Consider the following 20,518-nt stretch of genomic DNA (forward strand, 5'->3'; position numbering starts at 1 on the left):
ATCACGAACAAATGAATGTGACGGCACCAAACTAGAGGTGACACACTGATGTTTTAAGGAAACCACTAATTATACGAAGAATAAGTATACTATGACTTTACAGTACTGTAAAAATCTATATTTGGCGATTCATATAACAAACAGATTTCCGAGTACATATGTTTTTGGATGCGGTTCGTCTTTAGGAAAACACAATTTTGTTTTTAATCCCAGACATATTTCACTGCAGTTGCAGCATCATCAGTGAGCTTTAGTGTTATAGCTCTTAAACATAAAGAATGTTTTTTACTATTTGTATGTGTGTGTGTGTTTGAAGGATAATTGGGGGGTGGGGTGGGTGGGGGGTTGGTTCTATTGGCTGGTGTTATCTAATAATTCTTTGTGGGCAGAAAACAGAGTTCGAGTGCAGAGAACTGTGTATTCATTTATTACTTGTTTTCCTTCAATTATGGCTTTATGTATTTGATGATTTTCTTCAATTATTAGTTTTTGTTGGGGGCTGTTGCTGCATTTTAAAATAACATGTTGAGAGAAGCAAAAACTGAAGAAGAAGAAGACGAAATCCCCAGAAAATTAAAGAACAAACTTAAAAATATGTGGCACTCATTACAAGATCAGACAAGGGCAGCACCATGATAATAATAAAACAGGATAAATACAAGGCTAAAACCTCAAAATTGCTGGAAGACAACAACATAACAAACCCAGCCAGCAACCCAACACAAAGATACTATGAAAACACATAAACACTTCTAAAAAGTATCTCACACATATTCACAAAACAGAAAGCGAAATGGCTAAAACAAAAGAATTCCCACGCACCCACACTGAACAGCCCACTAAATCTCCACAAGGCGGCCATTCCGATACATCCCGCTGTCAATTTCAGAAGTGCACCCACATATCACTTAGCCAGAGAAATACACACATTCTTACTTAAACATTACATATACACAAATAACAAAAGCACACTCAATATTGAAGAGCTAATACAAAAAATCAAAGACATCAAGATACCCACAACAGCAATTTGACATCACACACATTTACAGCAATATCCCCACCACAGAAACCATCAACATCATCGAACAACAATTAGAAGACCAGGCAGAAATTCCCAAACCCCACATAAAAGAAATACCTAGCATTGTAAAACTAATCACAGAGCAAAACTATTTCTCATTTGACAATCCGTTCTTCTCACAAGAAGACGGACTTCCAATGGGATCACCCGTCAGTGGGCTCGTAACCAACATTTTTCTGAATCTGATTGAAAATAAAATATTTGAAGCAATAGTAAGACCCAAACAATACCAGATAATATATTGGTATTGTTATGTAGATGACATCTTATACCTTCTAGATGAAACACGCACTCGCATCCAACAACTCCACAGTGATATAAACAAAGTCCACGAGAATACAAAATTCATCATAGAAACAGAAAACAACAAAATGTTAAAGTTCCTTGACCTCACAATATACAGACAAAAGCTACCAGCACAGCCATTTACAAACACAGACTGAACAAAACACCACTCACTGAAAACAACTATAAAAATGAATTACACACAATCAGACAAATAACTGTAGAGAAAGGGTATGATGCAAATACTATAGCTAAACTGAACCACAAAATAAAAACGAAATTAAAAAGGACACCGAACACACAAAGACAAAAGTCTTCTCACCAATTTACAAACACACATATGAGCACATATGAACAAGAAATACCCACAAAAACAAACTTGTGGTTCACCTCTCACCTACAACAACACAGCCACAGAATCGGGAACATCCTCAAAAAACAAGGGCTAAAAATAGCCTACAGGACAGACAATTCAACACAGAGAAAATTAGGACAACCAACACAAGCACAGAGAAACACAAGACATTTGGGATTTACCAGCTAGCGTGTCAGGACTGCAAATCAGTTTATATGGGACAGACAAGCAGAAACTTTAATACCAGGTTCACAGAACACAGAGGATCATTAAAAAGTAACACCTGTCATTCCATATTTGCTGAACGCCTTATGGACAAGAAACATGGTCCAACAGACATCAACACTGACTTGAAAATTGTCAAATGCAGTGACAGACCCTCACAAAAACTAATAACTGAAGAAAACTATCAAATACAAAAAGCCATAGTTGAAGGAAAACAAGTAATAAATCGAAGCACAGTTCTCTTCAATGGAACTTGTAACACCATAGCTCTAATACTCTACTGATTTATTTTGCTTTTGTTTTATTTAATGTTACATTGTTGATCTTCTGTAAATTGTGGTTGGCCTATGTAGAAAAGGTGGAACTGATAGTCAGTCGGGGACAAGCTACGAGTCGGGGACGAGCTACGAGTCGGGGACAAGCTACGAGTCTCTGCACTGCCACGTAAAAGACGCATATTGTGCTGGTTCCGAGAGAGGCTTTACCTGCCGCTTTCCAATGCCTCGGAAGAATGGATAAATAACTGGAAATATTCTGGGATTGGTATCAATCATCGCCACCAAGAAATGATGGAGTCCAGCAATTCTACCTGCAATTCCATCTAACAACATGCAGTTGCCACCACATTGCGCAATCATTACATCAGAATACTACAATGATGTACAGAGAAGGATCAGCTTAATGGATGTGTTAGTGTGCTCAAATATAAGGTAATTTATATCTGAATTTATGTACCTACCCTGATTTTTCTCCTCATCATAACACCTCTCAGGTTCCTCTCCGTTTGCGCTAAAGTGATATCCGAGTGTCCTTACTAAAAGAACATTAAAGCCCAGTATTTTGCTCATTAATGCCTCTTCAACATAGTAAAAAGAAAGTTAAAGTTAATGTGGCAAGAGAGTGAGTTAAAGTAAATGATGTTTGCTGAAAATATTCGTATTAAAACTGCTTATAAAAGTGCTGTTGCCAACTTCAAAATTAAAAGTTCTTAAGACTGAGGCTTATAAAGTAAATGATCACATTGTTGTCTGTAGTAAATTCTAAAAGGTGAGTCAGTTTCTTGCAATTTTTTTCAACATTGTGTTTCGCTGTAGTAAAAGTGGGAAACTGCAATAGTAGAAAATTATATGTTCATGATTGCTAAGTGTTTGTCTCTCTTGTGTGTTGGAAGTGCATACTAATAGTATAACAAGATAGACAGTCTGTTTATTGTGCTAATGCTAGGTAACAAGTAACGGAAGGATCTCTATTTATGAAAACCATAATCTATTTATTAGAAAGACAGTGATAAGTAACCTGTCAGTGAATTTCAACTAACTTTCATTTTAAATAGTAAAGTATTTAACTGAGAGAGACTTAACCTATGTCCAATTTATGATCCTGGAGGGAATGTTAATGGTAATGTTATAAAGACCATTCAGTTTGTGTAAGCCCTGAAAGTAATAGTGTGTTTCGGTATCTGTTATAATTTTGCAAATAGTTGGTGCTGCTCTAACTGTTAGTTTCAATCTTACCGTAAACATATGTATGTGTCAGAGTTCACTGCACTCATGTGTGACAAAGTATAGGTTGTGTTTATCCATTAAAGTTACTAATAACTATTTTCTTGAACGAGAGTGTTAATCATTCTCTTGCCTAGTTAGGCTGGCGACCGTTTTCTTTATCCATTAAACAGTGCAGATAGGCAAAATTTTGTTTGTTACTGTTCAAATATTTACGTAATTCTGACTTTCTTTTCCGATAAGCCACCTCCATTAGGTGCAACACGGTCAACAAAACAAAATTCCTCTCAGAGGGTAACACTGCTCTGTTACTTTATACCATAATTGCTTTAACAAAACAGTTTTATTTCACAACCTGTTTCCAGCTTTAAGGTTATGGTATAACAGTAGCAAACAGGAGTGTTATAAACTCTGTTTTCTGCCTTCAAAGAACTATTAGATCACCCAACCTAAAGAGCCCCCTCCCCTCCAATTACTCTTCACTTCAACGGTTCCAGTGACCGCCATCTTGTTTCAGAATCGGAATCAGCAGACGCAGGCATTACTGGATGCAATTGGACAGCTCATCCAGGGTCTACGTGCAATGCAAACCGATGCGGCATCCTCCGCTCCACCGCTAACGCAGCCACAACACGCAGTTGCACCAACCTTCAGACCTTTTGATGCTGCACTGGAATGCTGGACGGAGTGGTCACGCCAATTTGGATTCCATCTCGCCGCCTACATAATTCAAGGTAACGAGTGGCAGCCTGTTCCTTTGTCGTCTGCCAGTGTGCAAACCTACCGTGTGATAGTCAAATTATTTCCCCGACACGTAGCAACTCTGTCTTACAAAAAAATTTTGTCTGCATTAGATGCATATTTCAAACAATCAATCAATGTAGTTGCGAAACGGTATGCCTTCTTTCGTACAAAACGTACGGCAGGTCAGACTAATAGGGAGTGGGTTGCAACCTTGCAAGGCTTTACTAGGGATTCTGCTTTTGAGTGTCAATGTGGACTCCCATATTCAGATACTATGGTACGTGATGCGATTGCACAGAACGTTTCTGATGTTCATATAAGGGAACAATTTTGAAACTAGCAATCCATCCCTCCAACAAGTGATGGACATATTGGATCGCCAGGACACACTTGACTTTGCTGAGGAATCACTTGAAACTTCGCCAGCTGTGTGTCAGGTTAACCGGCCCACCAGGCGAGCAGCACGGAGCAGTAAACAGCCCACGCGCCCGGCCGCACCACTGCCGCCAGGCTCTTAGCCACGTGTGCCGCGCAGGCAAGCAAATGCAGTGCTAAAATCATGCCCGCAGTGTGCTACTAGACATTCGCGTGAGAATTGCCCGTCACGCCAGGCTATTTGCTTTTTCTGTAATAAAAAAGGACATGTTCAGAGTGTTTTCCAGAAATAGCTCAGATCGGACACTCACAACCATTCCAGGCCCTTTGCTTCGCACTGAATTCGAACCAAGGATACTCAGGCTCGTGCAACTTCGCCCATGGAAATTTATGTAGTTCATTCCACTCCCCCCACTGCTACTCTCTCTAACAGTGACTGTGTTCGTCCCACAAATAGTGTGCGTCGACATCGCCGGAAATCCCGTCAGGTCGCAAGTGATTATGTGCCAGTGTCAGTTCACGTTGCACGAGACAATCGCTCTTGTCGTCAGCAGGACAATAAACTTTTTGCAGACTTGGACATTAATGGCAAAGTGATACCATTCCAGCTCAATACCAGAGCTGCAGTTTCACTGATCAATCAAGACACTTACAAACTGCTGGGCACACCTTGGTTGCGTGCCGCAAATGTTAAGTTAACTAGCTATTTAGGTCAAGAGATCCCTGTGTTAGGACAGTGCAGCCTTCTTGCAACATACAAAGGACAAACAAAACTTGTGTCCTTTTATGTTCTTTGTTCTTCTTCGGCAGTGAACTTGTTTGGTTTCGATTCATTTCAGTTGTTTAACTTGTCTATAGTAAATCAGGTCCTATCAGTGAACCAGACTGTGCCTTCAGTGTTTCTCGTCTATGTGAAGAATTTGCAGACATTTTTGCACTGGACCTCGGTTGCGCTAAGAACTATAAAGCACATTTGGAACTGAAAGTCAACGCGCAACCGAAATTTTTCAGACCGCGCAATGTTCCCCACGCATTGCGTGATGAGGTCACAAAAACATTACACGATTTGGAATTACAAGGTGTAATCAAACGTGTGAAGGCTTCTCTCTGGGCATCACCCTTAGTAATTTTGCCAAAACCTTCGGGAAAATTGAGACTTTGTGTGGAGTTCAAGGCAACAGTGAATCCACAACTAGTGATTGCAACTTTACCCTGCCCGGAAGATCTTTTTAACAAACTGTGCCCAGACACATATTCTTCGAAGTTGGACCTAGCTCATGTGTACTTGCAAATACCGATGGACGAAGAATCCGAGCGCGTTTTGGTGGTTAACACGCATCTTGGCTTGTATCAATTCAAACGACTGCCATTCGGGTGTGCATCCGCCCTTGCATTGTTTTAGCAATGTCTACAAACTGTTTGTGCGTCGGTCCCTACTGCAGCAAACTATCTGGACGATATTCTGATCTCTGGAGAACGGAAGAAGAACATTTAGCCAATCTCAGAACATTATTTCAGGTCTTGCGACAAAATGGTCTTCGCTTACGGAAGGACAAATGTGTGTTTTTTGCTAGTGACTTGCCATACCTGGGACATGTACTCAATGCCCAAGGCATACATCCCAGTCCCACGCACCTCCGTGCCATACAAGACTTGCCTTCGCCACAGAATTTGAAGCAGCTACAGAGCGTGCTGGGAAAAATCAACTATTATCACAGGTATGTGCCGTATGCATCTTCCATTTCAGCTCCGCTTCATTGCTTACGCCGTAAAGGTGTTCCGTTCGTCTGGACGACAGAATGCGGACACGCCTATCGCCGGTTGAAATCGGCGTTGCTTTCCAGTACTTGCCTTACGCCATTCGATCCCCAGAAACCCCTTTTGTTGATGGTGGATGCATCGGATTTCGGGATCGGTGCTGTGCTTGCGCACAAAGATGGCTCGCACGATCGCCCTATTGCCTTTGCGTCCAAATTGCTCTCATCTGCGCAAACAAATTATTCACAGATCGAGAAAGAAGCGTTGGCTCTCGTATTTGGTGTTACAAAGTTTCATGACTTCTTGTATGGTCGTCACTTTACTATAATCACAGACCACAAATCTTTGACATCGCTTTTTCATCCGAACAAGCCTGCCACCCACGTACAGCGCAGAAATTCATTCGCTGGTCTATTTTCCTCTCGCAGTACCTCTACGATATCTTGTATCGGTCCACTGCTAAGCAAGGAAACGCCGATGCGTTGTCCCGTTTGCCTGTTGCTGAGGACAGGGCATGCGATTCCTTCGAACATGCTTGCATGTTCATTGTTTCGGAAACCGATGACGTGGTCGAATCGTTTCCGATTGATTTTCATCGTGTAGCTACAGCCACATCTGCCGACTCTGTCCTTGCTACCGTTCTGCGTTTTGTTGCTACGCAATGGCCCTTGTCAAAGTCACGGATCGGGGACTCGTTGGTTCGCCGATTTTTTGCTCACAGGGAGAGACTTTTTGTTCGCCGTGGTGTTTTGCTGTTGCATTTTGATAATGATCAGGCCAGGGTCGTGGTCCCACGTTCGTTACAGTCCTCTGTCTTAAAGCTTCTCCACCACGGACATTGGGGTATAGTGAGAACGAAACAACTTGCTCGTCAGCACTGTATTTGGTTCGGAAGCGATGCCGCGATTACGAATATGTGCTCTTCTTGCATGGTGTGTGCCGAACAGTAGTCAGCACTACTGCGGAAATTCTTTGCATGGCCAAAAGCCAATTTCCCTTTGAAACGCCTACACATCGATTTTGCTGGTCCATTCTGGAATGCTCGATGGTTGGTTGTGATAGATTCATTTAGTAATTTTCCTTTTGTTGTCCGGATGTCATCCACGACATCATCTGCCACCATCCAAGCGTTATCTGCTATCTTTTGCATTGAAGGTCTTCCACAGACTATTGTTTCCGACAATGGCCCACAATTCCTGTCCGCAGAATTTCAGTCATTCTGCAAGGCCAATGGTATTCAACATCTGACGTCTGCGCCGTTTCCGCCACAGTCAAACGGTGCCGCTGAACGATTGGTCAGGACTTTCAAGTCACGGATGTTGAAGTTGAAAGAGTCGAATTCTCGGGAGGACGCGTTATTGCTCTTTTTGTTCTCGTATCACTCTCAGCCCCGAGATGGTCGCTCGCCGGCTGAGTTGCTCCACAGTCGCCATCATTGAACCTTGATGTCTTTGATACATCCGCCGCATCAGGTTCCTGTGCAGCGGCAGACACCTGCTTTTGCCCCAGTCCGCCGCTCGTGGTCTCGCGGTAGCGTTCTCGCTTCCCGAGCACGGGGTCCCGGGTTCGATTCCCGGCGGGGTCAGAGATTTTCACCTGCCTCGAGATGACTGGGTGTTTGTGTTGTCCTCATCATTTCATCATCATCCAGGAAAGTGACGCAATTGGACTGAGCAAAGATTGGGTAATTGTACGGGCGCTGATAACCACGCTGTTGAGCGCCCCACAAACCAAACATCATCATCATCATGCTTTTGCCCCAGGCGACGTTGTCTACTACCGCCACTAGTAACATGGCGTTGGCTCGAAGGACGCATTCTTCGCTGCCTCTGACGAGCTATGTATTTGGTTTCGGGGGCCTCTGGTTAGGTGCGCCGGCATCTCAATCAGCTGCGCCTCTGTCGTCGCACGGGATCTGCCGCTCCCCGTCTGCTTTCAGCGACGGTGCCGTCCGGTCAGCGCCCCGGGAACCCATCTACTGGCTCGCCTCAGCCCCACGTGTTATTGTCGCTGCCTTCCATTACGCCCCACGGCGACGCGCCGCCGCCACCTGTTCTTCCGCCGGCGACGCCCGCAGTGGACGCGTCGCTGCAGCCGCCGAGCGCCCCCCGGGTCACGCGCCGCTGATCGCTTCCCGTGACTAGTTGTCCTCCGCCGTGGAACTCTTGCCCGCCCGTCGGGTGCCCCGGCCCGGTGGAGGTCGACCCTTCGGCCCCTCCTGTCTCTCTACGGACGATACACCGCATGTTGGCGTGCACCCTGGAGCAGGTTTTCAGGCGTTTCCTAGCTCCCCGCGGTCCGAATGGCAGGGTGGGGGTGGCACAGCCTCGCCTGTTGTTAGGCTCCCCACCTCGTCGTATACGTCAACATGGGGTCCTCCCTACGGCGGACGGAGGCCTTATACCACAACCGTACGCCGATTTGCGGGGGAGGAATGTGGTGTCACCGCCAGACACCACACTTGCTAGGTGGTAGCCTTTTCGGCCGCGGTCCGTTAGTATACGTCGCACCCGCGTGTCGCCACTATCAGTGATTGCAGACCGAGCGCCGCCACACGGCAGGTCTAGTCTAGAGAAACTCCCTAGCACTCACCCCAGTGGTACAGCCGACTTTGCTAGCGATGGTTCACTGTCTACATACACGCTCATTTTCAGAGACGACAGTTTAGCATAGCCTTTAGCTACGTCATTTGCTACGACCTAGCAAGGCGCCATATTCAGTTACTATGAATGTATTCTGAACAGATAATATTGTGAATCATGTACCATCAAGAGCGACGTTCATCATTAATCGATTAAAGTTAAGTATCAAACTAATTACGTCTGCTTTCTGAATTCTCATTCCTTGTCATGTTCCAGACCTCACGTCAGTATAGTTCTTCCCTCCTCACGCCAGCCTGCGTGAGCTAAAACGCGTGCATTTCGGGCTCCACTAGTAACATGGTGTTAGCTCTTCTGCCAACACAACACACATTATATACCAGAAACTACCACAATACCTCTATAAAGTATGCTACCTACCGTTGTGGCTGAAACTAAGCTACTCTTATTGTTAGTGTACAAGTGACAGTAATCAGCTCGCAAAACACGGATCTTTGTGGCAAAACAAACATGAAATACTTTGTGAAATATCTGCAGAAGAAAAAATAATTAACATATAATGTGTCGATATAATCAAGCTTCAAAATGATATGAAACATCTACAGCCAAACAACAGTGTAAACACATTACAAACTACGCCAAACAAAAATTATGGCGAGTATTAGTACTAAGCACGCAGACTAAGTTGACACTCGGCGCAGTGGCTGATGGGAGCGACTATAAATGGGAAATGCTTTTATGATCGCCCTCACCAGCCGCTGCGCCGAGTGTCAACTTATTTTGCAAAGTTCACTCGTGGAAAACACCTAAAATGTGTTCCAAAACCCATGAAAAAGCCGTTTTAGCGTCTTAGAGACAGACGCAAGTGCAGAAGAAACATGTGCAAACGAAATTACAACAAAAAGTGCTGTACATAATGAGAAAAACAGTTCATAAATTGTTGAATATAATCCTGTGCTGGTAAAATTTATGTACATAATAAGCCTTGTCTTCTGGACAATACGATCAGATGATCTGTAAAACGTACGTTGTGAGACAAATAGAAAACTGTACGGTAGCCTACGACACAATACAGATTAACGTATTAGCAGCACGCCTATTTCTTTAAAAATTGACTATTCAGCTGCTATTTCTCTGTATCTACACAGATACTCCGCAAGTCATCAGACTGTGTGTGTTTATGGAGGGTACTTCCCGTACTACTAAATGATTCCACGCCACCTTGTTCTGCTCGCGAATGGCGCGTGGGAAGATGATTGTCGGTAGGTCTCTGTATTAGCTCTAATTTCTTGAATATTTTGGTCGTGATCATTTTGCGAGATGTACGTGGGAGGACAACCCCGGATCTACAGTACCTCCGCAACATAGCGAAAACTTGATAGTGGCGCCCTCCCCCCTCCCCCTCAGATAGGACGTCAAAAATCTAAAAGAACCGATTTTTCAAAAATATGTTCATTTTGTAGCGCACATAAACATACATACAAAACATGTATGTTAGAGAAAATGTAAGACATGTTATTTGGTCAGGTGTCTGCCAAAGTGCAGTGCCACCCTCTTTAACACAGCATTCTTCTATCGCACATCACTATATTTTGCTTTGTGGAATTCAAACGTGTAATGGAAGCCATGAAACCCATATTCAGGATAGTGGAAATTAAAATGTCCTGTGGTGCCTCTCCTGCTCCCAGTCGGCCGGTTTGACATCCTACCTCCTTAAAAGAAAATCACAATTAATACAGGGTGGGATTATAGGTGGTTGGGAGAATAAGAAATCTTGAGAAAATTTTCAGTCTTTATTGCCTATTAGCTAATAACTTTCTCTTTTGTGTGACATAAAATTAAATATAGGAAACACCAAACCTGTAAAGACAAGACAGTACACATTTCTTCAATCCTTAGTTCCAAGCATTTTTTCTTTTTAATCTTGATACAGCTTTACACGGTGTGCTTTCCTTTCTGGAAAAGAATGTGTCATCTCATCAAAGTTCGTCAAACGTTCTGCTGCATGAAAAATCAAAATGCCGTTGTCTTAATACTGAAAAAGCTGTTGTTACGAATAGTACCAAAGCCTGGAGTGATTTCTCGATTTTATTACATCTATTTTGTTGCTATCTGCTAGATAAAATGAAACAGACCTTTCTAATACTGCAGTAATTGAAACACGTGCCAAATTAGCGAGATTGTTTTGGAACAATGGTAAGTTTTATCTATCTCATTTACATAAATAACACGACACTATATAATTCACGAAGTACCAATATCAAATGCCTGTTAGGCCTAGTAGAAGCAATAAGTTTTATATTAGGAAATACGAGGAGTTTCACATTTCATTCATATGCTCCAGTTTCTCAAGCATGAGATCGAAAACTAGTAGAAGTACGAAATTTTTATATAAATTTGGAATCGTCATAATCTTCGATATAATTTTTGCGATCTCCCCATTTCTTCTACTCCCTCGTCCTACCAAACAATCTAGTTATCACTAATTCGGTAACTATTCCTGCCACTGTCAAAACTTATTCTCCGGTTAACTTCACTAACCCTGTTATAATCACTGTCTCAGTTATCCTGCATTTGTTCTCCATTTACGCTTATTAAGTGATTGTGCAACACGTTTTCCGAGCCATTCCCAAGAACAGAACTTGTTGTTGTTGTTGTGGTCTTCAGTCCTGAGACTGGTTTGATGCAGCTCTCCATGCTACTGTATCCTGTGCAAGCTTCTGCATCTCCCAGTATCTACTGCAGCCTACATCCTTCTGAATCTGCTTAGTGTACTCATCTCTTGGTCTCCCTCTACGATTTTTACCCTCCACGCTGCCCTCCAATACTAAATTGGTGATCCCTCGCAAGTTGTGCTCCTCTTCTCCCCAATTCTATTCAATACCTCCTCATTAGTTATGTGATCTACCCAGCTTAACTTCAGCATTCTTCTGTAGCACCACATTTCGAAAGCTTCTATTCTCTTCCTGTCTAAACTATTTATCGTCCACGTTTCACTTCCATACATGGCTACACTCCATACAAATACTTTCAGAAACGACTTCCTGACATTTAAATCTATACTCGATGTTAACAAATTTTTCTTCTTCAGAAATGCTTTCCTTGCCATTGCCAGTCTACATTTTATATCGTCTCTACTTCTACCATCATCAGTTATTTTGCTCCCCAAATAGCAAAACTCCTTTACTGCTTTAAGTGTCTCATTTCCTAATCTAATTACGTCTGCATCACCTGACTTAATTCGACTACATTCCACTATCCTCGTTTTGCTTTTGTTGATGTTCATCTTACACCCTCCTTTCAAGACACTGTCTATTCCGTTCAAGTGCTCTTCCAAGTCCTTTGCTGTCTCTGACAGAATTGCAATGTCATCGGCGAACCTCAAAGTTTTTATTTCTTCTCCATGGATTTTAATACCTACTCCGAACTTTTCTTTTGTTTCCTTTACTGCTTGCTCAATATACAGATTGAATAACATCGGGGATAGGCTACAACCCTGTCTCACTCCCTTCCCAACCACTGCTTCCGTTTCATACCCCTCGACTCTTATAACTGCCATCTGCTTTCTGTACAAATTGTAAATAGCCTTTCGCTCCCTGTATTTTACCCCTGTCACCTTTAGAATTTGAAAGACAGTATTCCAATCAACATTGTCAAAAGCTTTCTCTAAGTCTACAAATGCTAGAAACGTAGGTTTGCCTTTCCTTAATCTTTCTTCTAAGATAAGTCTTAGGGTCAGTATTGCCTCACGTGTTCCAACATTTCTACGGAATCCAAACTGATCTTCCCCGAGGTCGGCATCTACCAGTTTTTCCATTCGTCTGTAAAGAATTCGCGTTAGTATTTTGCAGCTGTGACTTATTAAACTGATAGTTCGGTAATTTTCACATCTGTCAACACCTGCTATCTTTGGGATTGGAATTATTATATTCTTCTTGAAGTCTGAGGGTATTTCGCCTGTCTCATACATCTTGCTCACCAGATGGTAGAGTTTTGTCAGGACTGGCTCTCCCAAGGCTGTCAGTAGTTCTAATGGAATGTTGTCTACTCCCGGGGCCTTGTTTCGACTCAGGTCTTTCAGTGCTCTGTCAAATTCTTCACGCAATATTATATCTCCCATTTCATCTTCATCTACATACTCTTCCATTTCCATAATATTAGCGACTGCTAATCGGGGACTGTACTCGTACAACGGGCCCTTGGTGATGTACCGATGTGGCAAAAATTTTCTGTCAAAATTTAATTTTCTTGGATATCTCGAGAATATAATATGTAATCTTTCTTACCTGTTATTCTTGTTAGTCGTTTGTTTCCACTCTGGTAGTCCGAATCTTTAGATTTCGCTAGGAATTATAATAACGCTTATCATTCGCACACCCATTCACCAACATAAACAAACAGCGATTGGCATTCACAGGTTCGGATTCATTCAGCTCACTCAAATAGTCCTGTCCCTTTTTGTCTGTGGAAAAGTTTATTTATTTCTAGATGCGACGTGGATTCCCCTGGCAGAGACATCACGTACAGTATGCACGCACTCAAAAATCGCTTTATGATTCGTTCAGAAATCAACTTAGAATATGTTCAAATTATATGAACAATCGATAGACCAACGTGCGCTGCATGCTAGGCGCTTTGTGAAACGAGTTTTTTTTCTTCAAGAATATGAATTTGGCGCACCCTAAACGGTTTGCTCCCCCCTCCAACCCTACATCCGGGCCTGTGGGAGGAAGTAATATATTGTTCTATTCTTCCGGGAAGGTACTCTCGAAATTTCAGCTGTAAACTTCTCCGTGATGAACAACGGCTCTCTCCCATTGGAGTTTGTTGAGCGTCCCTGTAACGCTCTCACGCCGAGTAAATGATCCTGTGGTGATACGTCCCGCTCTTTGACGGAGCTTGTTTCTCTCTTCTATCAGTCCTACTTGGTACACTCAAGAATCAGTGGCACAAGCGCCTTGTGAGGCACTGCTTTCGTGATTTCGTGGGTGAGTTACATTAAGATTCTTCCTAAGAATCTCAGTCTGGCATCTGATTTTTCTATTATTTGTTTCATGTGGTCATTCCACTTAAGGTCGCTTTGCATAATTATCAGTCTCCTAGATACTTTATGGTAGATATTGTCATCTATAGTGTAATTGTACAGTAGTACATATATTTCTTTTTCTACACGTTTATGACGACCAGCGTCAAGAGCGAAAGCCTGCACTATTCATCAGTCATCTGTAGGTATCCTGCAAATTGATACTGTCTTCTGGGGCTGCTACTTTCTTATAGACAATCGAATCATCTGCAAACAGTTTTAAAGAGCTTCCGACTTACCTAATAGATCATTTATATATATATTGTTAACAGTAACGAGCCTATCACACTTCCTTGTGGTACTCCAGAAATCACATTTGTTTATTTTTTTCCGTTAAAAGTGATGTGTTGAATTCTGTCTGCAAGGAAATCTTGAATCCAGTTCGCTAATCTGGTCCCATAGTTGGTAAACTTGTGACTTTTTTTCTTTTTTTTTTAAGAAACGGTAGTGCGGGACGTTGTCCAATGCCTTCCTAAACTCATACAAAGTAATCCAATAGGCGAATCAGAAAGAAAGAAATAATTCTTCTCACTCAATAATTATATCAAAACCACTATTTTTTATACTGTAACTTGCTCTTTTTCCGTAAAATAAGCACACACATATACAGTACTAACTTAACGCTCACTGCCTCATTCGCGTAGATTGTGTGGCCTGCAGAGATCTTTTCTTTTGTTTTTATTTAACCGAATTTTTATGTTGTTCACAAATTCCAACACCTTCTGAACTTCTCACGCTAATTAAGGCCACGTAATCATGGTCTTTTCCGAATGTACTTCTGACTAGCAGGCGGTTATGGTAGCTGGAGGCCAAAGTTTTTATTAACCACGTGATTTGCGTTCCTGTGGAGATATTTCCGTACGATCTTTCATCCCTTACAAATATTTCTTTACATCTAACCAAGATATGAAATACCAGTTATTATGTATTTAGCTTTAACGTTATTTTAATGTAAGGAAATATTTTCTTAAAAATTTTCATCCCCTATTGCACCCCCCTTAGGGTTGAATTTCTGAAACACTGAAATACGTATTTTTTTTTTATTTCTAACCAAGAAGTCAAATGCCAGTGGTCATACCTGTGATCTTAAAAATTATTTAGTAGTTCTTAACTATTTATTTATTTTCAAAAGTACTGTCACCCACTATTTTACCCCCTTAGTGGTTGAAATTTCCAAAAATGCTGAAACACGTATTTTCGCGAATAAATTGCTGTAGGGTACGGAAAAGCTGTCGTCGTGCAACAAAGAGCTGAGACATTGTAACATAGCGGCGGAAGTTGTCCCTGGCTATAGTCCCGGCTATGTCCAGAGGTTGTGGAAACGTCAGAAGGGATGCTAGGAAGCTTCTGGAAAGCGCCGAGGTCCGGACGACGCGTGATACCGTGGCAAGCGCCTCATGAGAGCGACAGCTTAAACCGGCATGAGGGATTCCGTCTTACACGACGACACCGGCTTGCGCTACACGTTGCATGCAACTGCTTTCGTATGTATCTGTAGACACGCTGCCATCTGTGTACACTTCAGTTTCGTCGTTTGTGAGTGCCCAATATTCTTGTCTAAAATGAAAGCTTTGGCTGTTGCACGAGTTGCGGCGGAGTTAATTCCTGTTTGCGTGAAATCGCTGCATAAGAAAAAAATAAAAATAAAAAAATTGAGAAACGTGTTTGAGTTCGCGAGTGGATCAAGAACCTGTTTGGGTGAAATCGCTGCATAAGGGGGGGAAAAAAAATTAAGAAACTTGTTTGAGTTCGCAAGTGGATCAAGAAAAGACGTCACCTCGGTTGCTCTGCGACATTCCTAAAAGAAATTGTAGTAGAAGACCCGAGAAGTTATTTTAATCACCTCCGAATGTTACCAGACGAGTTCACGTATCTTTTAAATACAGTGAACAACGCAATAAGGAAAAAAGATATTGTAATACATGACGCGTTGTCGCCAGAGCTAAGTTACAAATTTCATTTCGTTTCCTGGCAAGTGGCGATTCGTATTCTTCACTACAACACCTGTGTCGTGTTCCTAAATCCACAATTGCCAAATTTGTTTGTGACGCCAACTACATGAGACTTGCAGAATACATGAAGGTAAAGCATAACACTATTTAATTATTTCCGTAATATTATTATTAAAGATCAAAAAATACATTTGCAGTAAGACCACACCATTACAATTGAACTTAATTCATTGTGGCATCGTAGTATAAGGTGATGGCTTCTTCCCCACCTAGTACGTATTTCCTCAGCAGCAACTACTGTTCTGAGTGGACCTGTTCTTTCTTTTGCCGTTCGGCTAAGAAACGCTTCCGCTTATATGTAATTAGGGACTGGATTTTCTCCATCAGTTCTATGTTATAGTCTTTTGGCAATTTCCACATTTGCTTCATAATGCTCTTGCAAAAACTGGCAATTTCATCCTCCTCCTCCTCAGGTTGATTTGTAATTGACCTTAACGCATCAACAGCATTTTCGAGATGCTGGAAAGAATCTTTGACACGCCTTTTCTTTGTACTGTGTTTTGATGCTGACCGCAAGCCACTGTTGCACGATTGAACTGTCATTGATTTTGTTCATGCTTGATGTGGGCGGAGACTGTGGTTCACTTATTAATGTGTCCGCCAGTGCATCCCGATTTTCATCTTCTTCATTGTCTGTATTATCATCCTAATACAAATGAAACAATACAGTTGCTAAGCCGCTGCTGTAGTGCTCGTAGAATGGCTAGTCTTCAACTGGGCGGCAGCCGCGTGGCGAGGTGCTTGTGTTCTCTTCGCCCAGCGGCCGCTGCTGCCTTGGTGTCGCCCTAGAGAGGGGTCGGTCAGTGCCTTCTCCACAGCCTTCTACGCTCTACCGTTCCTGACCGTCACGCCGGTGCTTGACTTTTATGCTGGAACACTCTGAGTATCGAGTTCCTTGGCCTGAAACCTTTTCAAAATGCAGCTCTAACTCCAGAGACTACGAGTTGGAACAGTCTACTCTATTTCTGGATACCTAACATCCAGCTCCCTCATGACTGATCTGCTCGTAGGAATTAGCAGACGTGACAATATTTTTTATTTTCTGACTGAGAAACCAAATACCACTTTTCGTAGTTTTAGCTTCGAAATTTTGTTAATAGTGACATACTTTCACAAAGCATTTAATCCTCTATTTTACACCCTTAGGAGAGGAATTTCAGACAATCCCTTTTTTAATTATGCTCACGCTATAAAATCCTCACCCCCTCCAAGCTTCAAGATTCTGTCCTTAGCGATTTGGCCTAGGCGATGATGAGTCAGTGAATCAGTCTGACTCCGTTTCACCACCTCAGCGGCCGAATTTCCAAAAACTGTGAAACACATATTTTTTATTCTCTGAGAAGCCAAACACAAATTTTCAAAATTTAGCTTTAAAAACTCTTTCACAATGAAATATTTTCATGAAACATTTCACCCCCTATTTCATCCCCTTAAGGGTCGAATTTCCAAAAACAGTGACATCCATATGTTTTACATCCAACAGTGAAGGGAAATATAAATTTTCATATATTTTGCTTCAAAAATGCTTGTACAATGAAATATTTCTACAAAACCTTTCATACGCCATTTTATCTCCATAGAGGTTGAATTTCCAAAAACATGGAAGTACAATTTTTTTTATTTTTAGCTGAGAAGCCAAATTTAAAATTTCTTATATTTAGCATTAAAATGCTTTCATAATAAAATATTTTAATAAAAATCTCATCCTCTACTTCAACCACTTAGAGGTGCAATTTCCAAAAAAACACTGAAACATGTATTTTTTTATTTGTAACCGAAAAATCAAATAGCAATGTTCATAGATATAGTTTTAAAAGTACTTTAGTAGTTCTTTAATAATGATATACTTTCAAACAAATAGTTCACCCACTATTTTATCGCCATAGGGTTAAATTTACAAAAATGTTGAAGCGCATATTTCTTTACTTGTAATTGAGAAAACAAAAACCAATTTTTGTAGGTCTAGCTTTAAAATTATGTTTGAAACTAGATCAAGGAAAGGCAAGCCTACGTTTCTAGCATTTGTAGACTTAGAGAAAGCGTTTGACAATGTTGACTTGAATACTCTCTTTCAAATTCTAAAGGTGGCAGGGGTAAAATACAGGGAGCGAAAGGCTATTTACAATTTGTACAGAAACCAGATGGCAGTTGTAAGGGTCGAGGGACATGAAAGGGAAGCAGTGGTTGGGAAGAGAGTGAGACAGGGTTGTAGCCTTTCCCTGGTGTTATTCAATCTGTATATTGAGCAAGCAGTAAAGGAAACAAAAGAAAAATTCGGAGTAGGTATTAAAATTCATTGAGAAGAAATAAAAACTTTGAAGTTCGCCGATGACATTATAATTCTGTCAGAGACAGCAAAGGACTTGGAAGAGCAGTTGAACGGAATGGATACTGTCTTGAAAGGAGGATATAAGATGATCATCATCATCATCATCATCATCATCATCATTTAAGACTGATTATGCCTTTCAGCGTTCAGTCTGGAGCATAGCCCCCCTTATACAGTTCCTCCATGATCCCCTATTCAGTGCTAACATTGGTGCCTCTTCTGATGTTAAACCTACTACTTCAAAGTCATTCTTAACCGAGTCCAGATACCTTCTCCTTGGTCTGCCCCGACTCCTCCTACCCTTTACTGCTGAATCCATGAGTCTCTTGGGTAGCCTTGCTCCTCCCATGTGTGTAACATGACCCCACCATCTAAGCCTGTTTGCCCTGACTGCTACATCTATAGAGTTCATTCCCAGTTTTTCTTTGATTTTCTCATTGTGGACACCCTCCTGCCATTGTTCCCATCCTAGCTACTTTCATATCCGTAACCTCAACCTTGTTGATAAGGTAACCTGAATCCACCCACCTTTCGCTCCCATACAACAAAGTTGGTCGAAAGATTGAACGGTACACAGATAACTTAGTCTTGGTACTGACTTCCTTCTTGCAGAAGAGAGTAGATCGTAGCTGAGCGCTCACTGCATTAGCTTTGCTACACCTCACTTCCAGTTCTTTCACTATGTTGCCATCCTGTGAGAATATGCATCCTAAGTACTTGAAACCGTCCACCTGTTCTAACTTTGTTCCTCCTATTTGGCACTCAATCAGTTTATATTTCTTTCCCACTGACATTACTTTCGTTTTGGAGATGCTAATCTTCATACCATAGTCCTTATCTCAACAAAAGCAAAACGAGGATAATGGAGTGTAGTTGAATTAAGTCGGGTGATGCTGAGGGAATTAGATTAGGAAATGAGACACTTAAAGTAGTAAAGGAATTTTGCTATTTGGGGAGCAAAATAACTGATGATGGTCGAAGTAGAGAGGCTATAAAATGTAGACTGGCAATGGCAAGGAAAGCGGTTCTGAAGAAGAGAAATTTATTAACATTGAGTATAGATTTAAGTGTCAGGAAATCATTTCTGAAAGTATTTGTATGGAGTGAAGCCATGTATGAAGTGAAACATGGACGATAAATAGTTTCGACAAGAAGAGAATAGAAGCTTTCGAAATGTTGTGCTACAGAATAATGATGAAGATTTGATGGGTAGATCACATAACTAATGAGGAGGTATTGAATAGGGTTGGGGAGAAGAGAAGTTTGTGGCAAAACTTGACTAGATGAAGGGATCGGTTGGTAGGACATGTTCTGAGGTATCAAGGGATCACCAATTTTATTTATTTATTTATTTATATATTTGTCCATATAAATCTCTTTTTAAGTACATATATTGTACACAGGATATTGGACAGAAAACCTTTTTAGCTATTGGATTTTCAAATGTCAAACATAAATTTTCTAAATTTTTATGACCAATTGGATCTATACGGTGAATAATTACAAATTTTTGAAATACTGTATATTTATAACTTATTTCTACAAGTAAAGATACAAATTACATATTTTCTTGAATAAGATACTGTGAGATTGAACAGTAGCAGTTTTTCAGAAGATAGGCTGTCGCAGACTTTTTAAAGCTTTTTAGTTCAGTAAGAGATTTTATGTCTTGGTAACCTGTTGTAAAGTTTTGTTCCTGCATGATAATCACCTATTTGGCATAATGTGGTGTTACAATGATTGACATGTATGTCACTCTCACTGTCTGACTGTAATCATTGACACTTTTGTTTTGAGGAAAAAGGTTTTCTTTTCTCAGTATGCTTTTTTTGACATGCGTGACTACTTCCAGTATATAAATGCAGGGAAGGGGTAGGATCTTTAGATCTTTAATGAAAGGTTTGCATGATTTTCTGCTGCTCACTTGTTTAATTATTCTTATAATTGCCTTTTGTTTCCTGAAAACTGTTATGGCCTGATGTACCTTTCCCCAGAAAATGATACCGTACTTCAGTATTGAATGTACACGAGTAAAGTATACAGCCTTAACTGTTTCTGCACTAGTACTGTTGCAGAGAATTCTTGCCACATAGCTCATTTTTGCTAGTTTGAATTTAGGGCTGTGATATGAGTGTTCCATTTAAGATTTTCCTGGATACGAATCCC

This window comes from Schistocerca cancellata, chromosome 9, assembly GCF_023864275.1.
Source record: "Schistocerca cancellata isolate TAMUIC-IGC-003103 chromosome 9, iqSchCanc2.1, whole genome shotgun sequence".
NCBI classification, from domain to species: domain Eukaryota; kingdom Metazoa; phylum Arthropoda; class Insecta; order Orthoptera; family Acrididae; genus Schistocerca; species Schistocerca cancellata.